Genomic DNA, 9,098 nt, shown 5'->3' on the forward strand with positions numbered 1-9,098 from the left:
TAATGAATCATGCTGTTCCTTTAAATATTTTTAAAACCAATTTTGAACTCTTAGCCAAAAATGTGGTTATTGGAAACAACTTCGTTTTTTATCAAAATAATGATAAGAAGCACACGGTTTTCAACGTTTGCGTCTAGTGCCTCGAAAATTGTCCTTAAGTTTAGAAAATACTCTCTTAATCTCCAGATTTTAACTTAATGTAACGTATTTAGAGATATCTGGAGGCTAGATTACGAAAATAGGGCTTTAAGACAAAAATAGAGTTAGAAACAGTGAGACTCGAAGTGTGGTTGAACACTTACTCAAAAATTACGCAAAAAAAAAGAAAGAAAAAGAATGAAATCTATTCCCAGACGTTTAAGGGGTGTTATGAATACTGTATGATATTCTACTAATTAATAACTTAATCAAAAGTTAGATTATTCAATAATATATAGACATTTTATAAAGTGTACGAAGACTTTTGTGAGATAAATTTTCCGGCACTTTTTGGTTTTTGATTTTTAAAAAATTAAGTTTTAATATTTTTTAAAAACTTTTCATGTAGTTTTGTTAAAAATTGATCATAGATTTTATAATTAAATACCTATTCCGAAATATTAATTCTAACCAATGGATTGGGGCCTATTTCATTGAAAGTCGTAGGTGTACGAAGACTTTTGGGAGCCACTGTAAATAGACTGAAACTGCAAATTCAAGTTACAAAATATTCTAAGTGTCTAAATAACATTAAATGTGTTTAAATATTTGGGGTTTAATTAAAAACTGCCAGAAAATTCCAGCATAATAGCAACTTAAAAGTTTTCGAAATTCATCAAAACTTAACAAACTATTTGAGATTTAAGCATCATCTTTTTACACGAGTAAGAGGTTGAAATTTTGTCAGCATGTTAGGATAGATAAATGTAAAAACATTAGGGTGTGTCCTAATATCTAGGGCCTAAAAAAAAAAAAAAGAAACATAGGTTTGTTAACCGCCCTACTGTCTATGAGTTCCGTCTATACAGGGTGTTCCGTTTTAACCTGCAAGACCTCTATTTTCGCAACTGTTAGTCCTAGATGTATACTTCCAATTGCAGAAATGTTCAAAATCACATGCAGAGTTAAGATATTGAAAGTTTGAAGCAAAATTGAAAATGATCCAAAAAATACAAAATTTAACTTTTTATACGGGCCCCAGGTCTTCTAATCAATATTTAAAGAAATAATCTCCATTGGAAAGTATTACTGACACAAGAAACTTGACATTTGTGGGACCAAAACTCAAAGAGATATTCGAGTTTAAAGTTTTAAGGGACCATATAAAAGATGAGTTTGCAACTTATCGCCCTTTCAGAGGAATGTCAGGTTGTTGAAGTAAATAAAACACGTATTTATATTTTTCATTCCTATTCCAAAATAAAAGCAAACGTTTTGTCTTGATACGCAAAAGCACACTACGAAACCTCCAACAATTTGAAAAATCACACTATATGCACACATGTAATTTTAAACTCTTATTAACCGATATAATATTCCTCCAATAGGTGTTATTGATGGCGAGTGTAAAGTGGTGTGAGTTACAAAACGCTCCGTTTCATAACACGGTGAATACTGGTCGTACTAATGTCAAACTTTTTCTGATGGAATGATTTTTCAATGCAGAAAATTTCCCTAGATATAAGTAAGGGGGCCTGGGACCCGTATAAAAACTTAAATTTTGTATTTTTTGACTTATTTTTATTTTTACTTCAAACTTTTAATACCTTAACTCTGCATCCGTTTTTGAACATTTTTGCAATTGAAAGTATACATCTAGGACTAACGGTTGCGAAAATAAAGGTTTTTTCAAGTTAAAATGGAAGACCTTGTATACGCGTACTGGTAATTTTGCACCTTCATGGACAACTAAAGATTAAAAAGCATTTTCGAATCCATAACAAACTTTTCCCGCAGGTTAAAATTTACCCCAACCCCCAACCGTAAATTTCGAATGGTTTTTACCCTGTAATTTTAAAATTTAAAAATTTTCTCAGGTTTCTACTTATTTTTATTTGTCAAAAAGAAAGAAAAAGGGGAAAAAAGTTTTTCTTTTTTTGAATGTATACTAGTCTGCGAATACTCTGTTAAAATACATTACGTACGTGCCACCGCACATAATGCATTAAACTAATTTTATTAATACACACAGTCGAATCCCGACTTACGCGAGGGATGCGTTCCAAGACTCCTTGCGTATACGTCGAAATTTCGCGTTGTGGAAAAATATATGCATAGAAATTTTTTAAAGCATACCAAATACTTTTAGGCCCCTTTAAACACCCCTCAAACTGCTCTTAAGCATTCCTTAACCATACACTAGTTTTTTGCATAATGAACTGAATTTTTACTGTATTTAAAAAAAAACTGTTATTCAACATAAAATACTTTAAGGTGCACAAAATGAATGATCAATTTCAATGAAAGACATAAAATAAAACAACACGATTATTATAATAGTACTGTGCAGTAGATACAGTAACAATATTTAAGAGTTAAAAAATGAAGATAGTGATGATTTCTTCTATGAACAGATCGTTATTCTTATCTAATATTCTTATCTTAAATACGGTTGCTTCGCATTTTCTTTTATAACTTTTCAATTTGTGGTAACATCTCCTCTTCCTGATCTCTTTATTAATCCACAATACAAGATCAGCTTCCATTTTCATAATATTTTTTTTTTTTTGCTAGACTGTTCTGCAAGCTTCAATATTGAAACTAAATTCTCAACTTTTAAGGAAATCTTTTTGTTTTAACTTTTAATTGTACGTATTGAAGATTCACTCATTCTTATTGTCGCTCTACCGTCGACGTTTTATAGTTCAAGCATATCGAGAATCGAAGCCTTTTTTTCTATTTCTTTATCAGAGACTTTCTTTTTCTTCCCATCTTCACAAACTTTAGATGAAGGTGATACTAAGTTGCCATTATATTTCATCAACTTTTATATTTGGAATGAAAAAAATAAATAAATGGAAGATGCTGAGAGAGAGTGATTATTTGATGCACTAGACTACTTTGGTGTGGGAACTAAAGCTGTCAGTAATGCTTAAAGAGACGTAATAACATTCACAAATTAAATATTTAGTAGTCAATAACCAAGCTGATACTTCCTTCCAAAAAAATTCGTGTTGTGAGCGAAAAATTGGCGTTAGCTCTAAAATTCGTTACTCGTGAAAAATTCGCGTTATAGCCATTTCGCGTAAGTCGAATCGCGTTGCAGCTGGAGTCGACTGTATACGAAAAAGTTTTGAAAATATTTTTTTTACGCGACACCAATATCACTCCCCCCCCCCCCCCCCCCGCTTCCCTTTTAACACAATTTTAATCTTTTCACAGTTGTACGAATTCGCCAGAAAGTGCCTTAACCAGTCTTACCACACTTCACAAGATGCAATACAGTGATGCAATTGATAGTGGTTTGCACAGATAATATCTGTTTGTTCTTTTTCTCTTTCCTTATCCATTCTTTTCAAACGAATGCCACCGTGTTCCTAATAAGTCCGAAACGAACACCTCGAAGGTGGGCATCGTGTTTTTTTTTTCCTCTCAAGATTGAATTCTATTATAGACTTGTTTTTATCCATTGTTTACTTTGGTAGCCGACGTCTTTCTTATTTTCAATGCGTAACGTGCTATTTTTCAAGCGCTGAACAGTGCGTGCTTTGTTTCATTGAGCAGTTTATGTAAAACGAGGCGCCTTAAGCACTCGGCTAATTTGTTTTCGGGCACTTTTAACTTTTGGTTTTTTCTTAACTGCTTTTACTTTTTTTTTTTTAATCTTTATGCAATTTGTATTTAGACTTCAGGTAGAGTAAATCGTTTGAGTGCAGAAATTACTCTAACATTGGTACTTTTTATACATTAAACCAGTGGTGCCCAACCTATGGCCTGCGGGTCATATGCGGTCTACGATTCTGACCCTTACGGCCCGTTTTTAGGTTAAATGTTATGAATATAAAAAAAACTTCTAAAATAGCCGATCATCATCATTTTGTATCAAGAACAATATTGCAGCAAAGGAGCCAAATAGTCGGAAAATGTTTCCCAATACAGATGAAAACTTCGTTTCAATAAAATAAGCATGTAACTATCATAATAACTATTCTTGGTTTCTATTTTTCTTTCCTTTTTCGTATTTCCCCGTGCTATAAGAAAATATATATATATACTGTAAAAAAGCACTTATTTGTAAAAAAAAAAAGCACCGCAAGCCGAAATTTTCACGAAAATGAAGATATTTGTGAATTTCCGAGCTGAAAATTTCGCGAATTTTTAATGCAGAACCAACCGAACGTTGAAGTAAAAAGGTATTTCGCGAGGCTTAAATTTTCGCTATTATGACGGGCTCGCGAATGTAAGTGCTTTTAGAGTACTTGAATTTCATCTGTGTTTTGACCGAATACTTTTTCCGTTTTTTTCTGGAAAAAATGGAAAAATTGACTTTTTTTTATTTTAATAACACTAGTTTTTTGAGTAATATATACTGAGAAAACACAAAGTGTTTCGTTTTTAAAAATATATGCAACTTTTTTTTCCCTTCTAAACAGATTTAAGGGAATGTGGGGCAAAGTGAGCTTTTTCAAAATGAACAAATAGAAAATTACAGTGCATTAAGAAAGAACATTGTATCTTACAATAAAACTTGCTTAGAAGTTTTTTTTTTTTTTTGCAGTAAAATTGTGCCTTTAGAAAAATTGGAAAATGTTAACTTTTTTTATGGGGCAAAGTGAAAAATGAAATATTTTTTATTCGATTGTGAAAAAGATTTTTCAACAATTTAATCAGCAAACAAAAGGATTATTGAATAATTGAAAAGATAATGAAACAATAAACTAACAAATAAATAAACAATTAGAGACATGAGGAAAAATAAACGAGTGAATAAAATAGTAAATGAAAAAGAAAATGAATGAATGAATGAACGATTAAGTGAATTATTATATGAAGGAATGGTTCATAAATGAGTTAATAAATGAATACGTAAGTGACTTAGTAAATGACTGAATGAGAAACGAAATGAAGTACTATTTCGCTTTGCGCCATCCACTTCGCCCCGCATGCACTCGCCTAATTGTGAAAAATATTAAAAACACAAATAAGCTAAATATTAACTAAATAAATACTGTCCCAAATATTAGAAGGTCCCAATTAATATTTGAAATGTTAATGACAAGAACCTAATCATTTGATAATATTAAAATCATTTTTGACTTACAACAAAATATTACAATTTGAGGATCCATTTTTGAAAATTACTTCTATTATCATATGCTGTGGTTTTCAAAGGTAATTTTTTCTTGACTGGAATAGACTACATATGAGGCAGTGAGAAGCAAAGGGATGTAAGTGGCAAAATTAAAAATTTGCAGGTAACCAGTACAAATGGTAGGTGAACCGCTCCTCTGTCTTGGGACAAGAGCTGGTACTAGTAGCCCTGGTAGTTGCTGCTATACAACATGGTTTAGAAAAAATTTCAATGAAAGCCTACCTAGGATGTTATCCATAAACGCGTTTTACTCAAAATTTGAAAATGTCCACTTACATCCCTTTGCTTCTCACTGCCACATATGTTACTACATGGTTAAACTATTAATAAATAGGTGGTGCTAAAAGCAGAGTAAATATTTCACCATTTCATTTTGCTTCACATTCTCCTACTTAGAACATATGCTATTTACAAAATTAGCCTTTTTGTTTTTTGTTCATAAACCGCCCCAGCAGCAGTTATGAAACAGAAGCAACAATGTCTTCTTCCAAAACGAAACGAAAAACTAGTAAATAAATAAATAAATAAAATAAAATAAAAATAAAATAAAAAAATAATCTAAATTGGTTAACCATCATCCAACCCTAAATTTTAAATAGGGTGTCATTTTTGTCGATTGTTAAATCAATTTTTTGACAGTAATTTAGTTTTTGTTTAAATTGTAGAATATTTGAACGGAAAGATGCTTTTTCGTTTGCTGTGTCCATTTGTGAGACATACTCACACACTAAATATCCATGTATTGAACCTAAATATATATTTTTTAAAATTAATATTGATGTAATTCTGTCCTGCACATAAATTTACAGTTTTTGTGAGAACAGTAGCAAATGAAACTTAATGCACAGAGAAATGAAATTATCTTATAGCTTCCTGCTTTACCAGAGTTAGTTGCTTTCGTGTGGGATGTTGAAGTTTAGGAAAAAATATTTAAAGGAAAAAACATTAGGAATCAGATATTATAAATTAATCAGTACATTTTTTTCGTGCTCAAAATTTCAATTTTTCAACTTTTCTAAGTTAAAATAAATTGTTTCGGAAAAAACTTTTTTTTTCTCTCAAAATGTCCGGGTTTTTTTTTTCAACCATTCCCATCTCAACTTATAGCAAAAAACTAACGACTTTAACATCTTACTTTTAAAAGCCTACAGGAAAGTTAAGCAACGAGAAACAATGAATGTGAAGAAACGCTATGCATTGATGTAAACAGAAAGCAAAAAACATTTTCTTAAAAGCATTTATTACATTTCTAAAAACATATTTACAATATTCTACAAAACACACATCATTGACATAATTCGGGCGTGAACTTCCTCAAGAGTAAAAGGAAAAAAATCAGGAAATTACAAAACTGATTTGGGGGGATTTCTAATTGCTATAATTAATAATGATGGTTCGATGTCAAACTAACGTTCAGGCGCAGATCTTTTTAAGAACAATAACAAGAGACAAGGATGGTGAAAATGCAATGAGTGATTTATGTAAAACTGACAACCCGAAGCAAAAAAGAGACGAGTTATTTCACTTATTTCTCTTAAATGGACGGAATCCTCAAAGATGTATAATTTTCCCATGAGGTGACTCATTTTCCATAATTTATGTTGAATCAGTGAAAGAATATTTTAAAACAGAATAAAAAATGCTGTATTATTCTCATAGCAAAATAAATTGCAGCATTTCTTTTCAAGTTTCCAAGGTCCGAACTATGAATTCCGACTGAATTTACCTCGGCATTCTACGTATCATGTGCTGAATTATGGCATATTCTGCGTAATTAATTTTAACTCATTCTTACCTTTTTTAAAAGAACACTCCTCAACTCTCCAGGTTGCATCTGTGGAGAAATTGGAGACTACAAACATTTTATTTTCTATTGTAAATTTACTCAAGCCTTCCATCTTAAAATTTCTCCCTATTACCGACTCAAACTTGAAAACCTACTGTTTTATTGATAAAAATGCCTTTAAAATGGTTCAAAACCTCCTCAATTTTATTTACAAGCATAAATTCTCCTACACCCCCCTTATTTATATTTTTCCCCTCACTGAAATAAAGAAAAATAAATATTTAGGGTCTGAGAATTTTAAATTTTTTGTGAACAGGTATTGTTATTTTTGTTTTCTTCTTAAACTTTTACTTTAATGAAATTAAAAAAAAAAAAAAAAAAAAAAAAAAAAAGAAAAGAAAAAAGGCGAGATATGTTTTCTAACAGTTTACTAAAGCCAACAATTTACTGATTATGACCATATTGCCAATTGTGACATTCTATACTGATCTCACGACTTTGTTACTGCACCAGTAGATTTTTAATCATTCTTATCTCAAAGCAAGATTGTTTTTGAAAAATATGTTGTTTCTAAAATGTTAAATAACTTTTAATCATTTTGTAATTAATTATCCTTACTATTTATGTTTTTGAAGTAACACCATTTTCTCTTCAAAATTGTACTTAAAAAAAAATTTTTTTTAAATCATTTACAGGTTTTTCTTTAAATTGCAATCAATCTTAATTATGTACACAAAATGTTGATTTTGATGGAGTTACCGTATTTTGTCAAAATTTCAATCAAGTCAGCTGTTGTTCAGGGTTTTTTTGTTGGATGGGGATGGAAAGTCACTCCACATCTCCCACCAAAACCGAGAAGGTCTTGTTCCCATTCAGGAGAGAAGTGGATGAGTTGTCTTTAGTTGTCCTCGTAATATCTTCTTACACTCCAGAGATGGTCTTTACTTGAGCATTAATATAATGGCAGTGACACAAGCAAAGCAGCCAGTGGCAAAGCGGGGCGGGGGGGGGGGGCTGGAAAACACCCCCCAGAGCAATTGGTTTTAACAAAAATGCAAATTCTAATACAGTAGTTTATGCATAATGAAAGAACTGTTATGATCAAAAAAGCTCCTTCAGAAGGTATTTTTGATCAAAAAATCCCCTTTAGAAGGTATTTTTGAATTAAGGAAAAAAACCCTAGAGAAGGTATTTTTGATTAAAAAAAAACATGCAGAAGGTTTTTTTTATCAAAAAGATCCATCCAGAAGGTGTTTCTGGCTGCGCTAGTGAAAGCAGCAAATGCATTTTCAGGCCTACAATAAGAGTTAAAGTATTAGTCAGTCACTTCTTTATTATGCGAATTGCATAGCGCAATAACCTCAATATAAGTTTGGAAGAAAAAAACAAAGAGAACTAATGATGCAATTATTCGCTCTTAACATAAGGAATAAGGAAAATCAACTCACTAAAAAGTCACAATCACTTTTACAGAATGCTGAAATGAGTAGTTTAAAACATGTTGTCACGTCTGTTCGTGGCACAAGCAAGACAAAAAAATAAGGATTTATTATTATCCTAATAGTTTTGTCTGATAGCAAACTTTAGAACCATGCGTTTCATATAGCTTTCTGTACTAAAATTAGTTGACGAATGAAAATGGGTTCTAAGTGTGACTCTTTGGCTGCATGATAACTCCATTTTAATACCTTAGAATGCTTGGAATGAAAACGTAAAATTAATCGTCATTGAATAACATAGGTGTGAATTTAACTCTCTCCTCTTAAAATGTAACTTTTTACATGATGAGAAAAATAAGAACACATTTTTATTCGAAACGGAACCACAATTACCTTTTCTTATCGAACACAGAACCGTCTTCAACAACTTTCTGAGGCATATTGGACATTGAGTGCACGTGGAAGATGTGAAATACAGTGCAAATTTCCACGCCTGTTTAGAGGCGCCCCGATGGGAGATCACCAGAGGTCACTGTGATCTCCCAAACATTTCCTTATTCGGCAAATTTTGTCTGACAATTCA

Source organism: Uloborus diversus, chromosome 5 (assembly GCF_026930045.1).
Source record: "Uloborus diversus isolate 005 chromosome 5, Udiv.v.3.1, whole genome shotgun sequence".
Taxonomy (NCBI): domain Eukaryota; kingdom Metazoa; phylum Arthropoda; class Arachnida; order Araneae; family Uloboridae; genus Uloborus; species Uloborus diversus.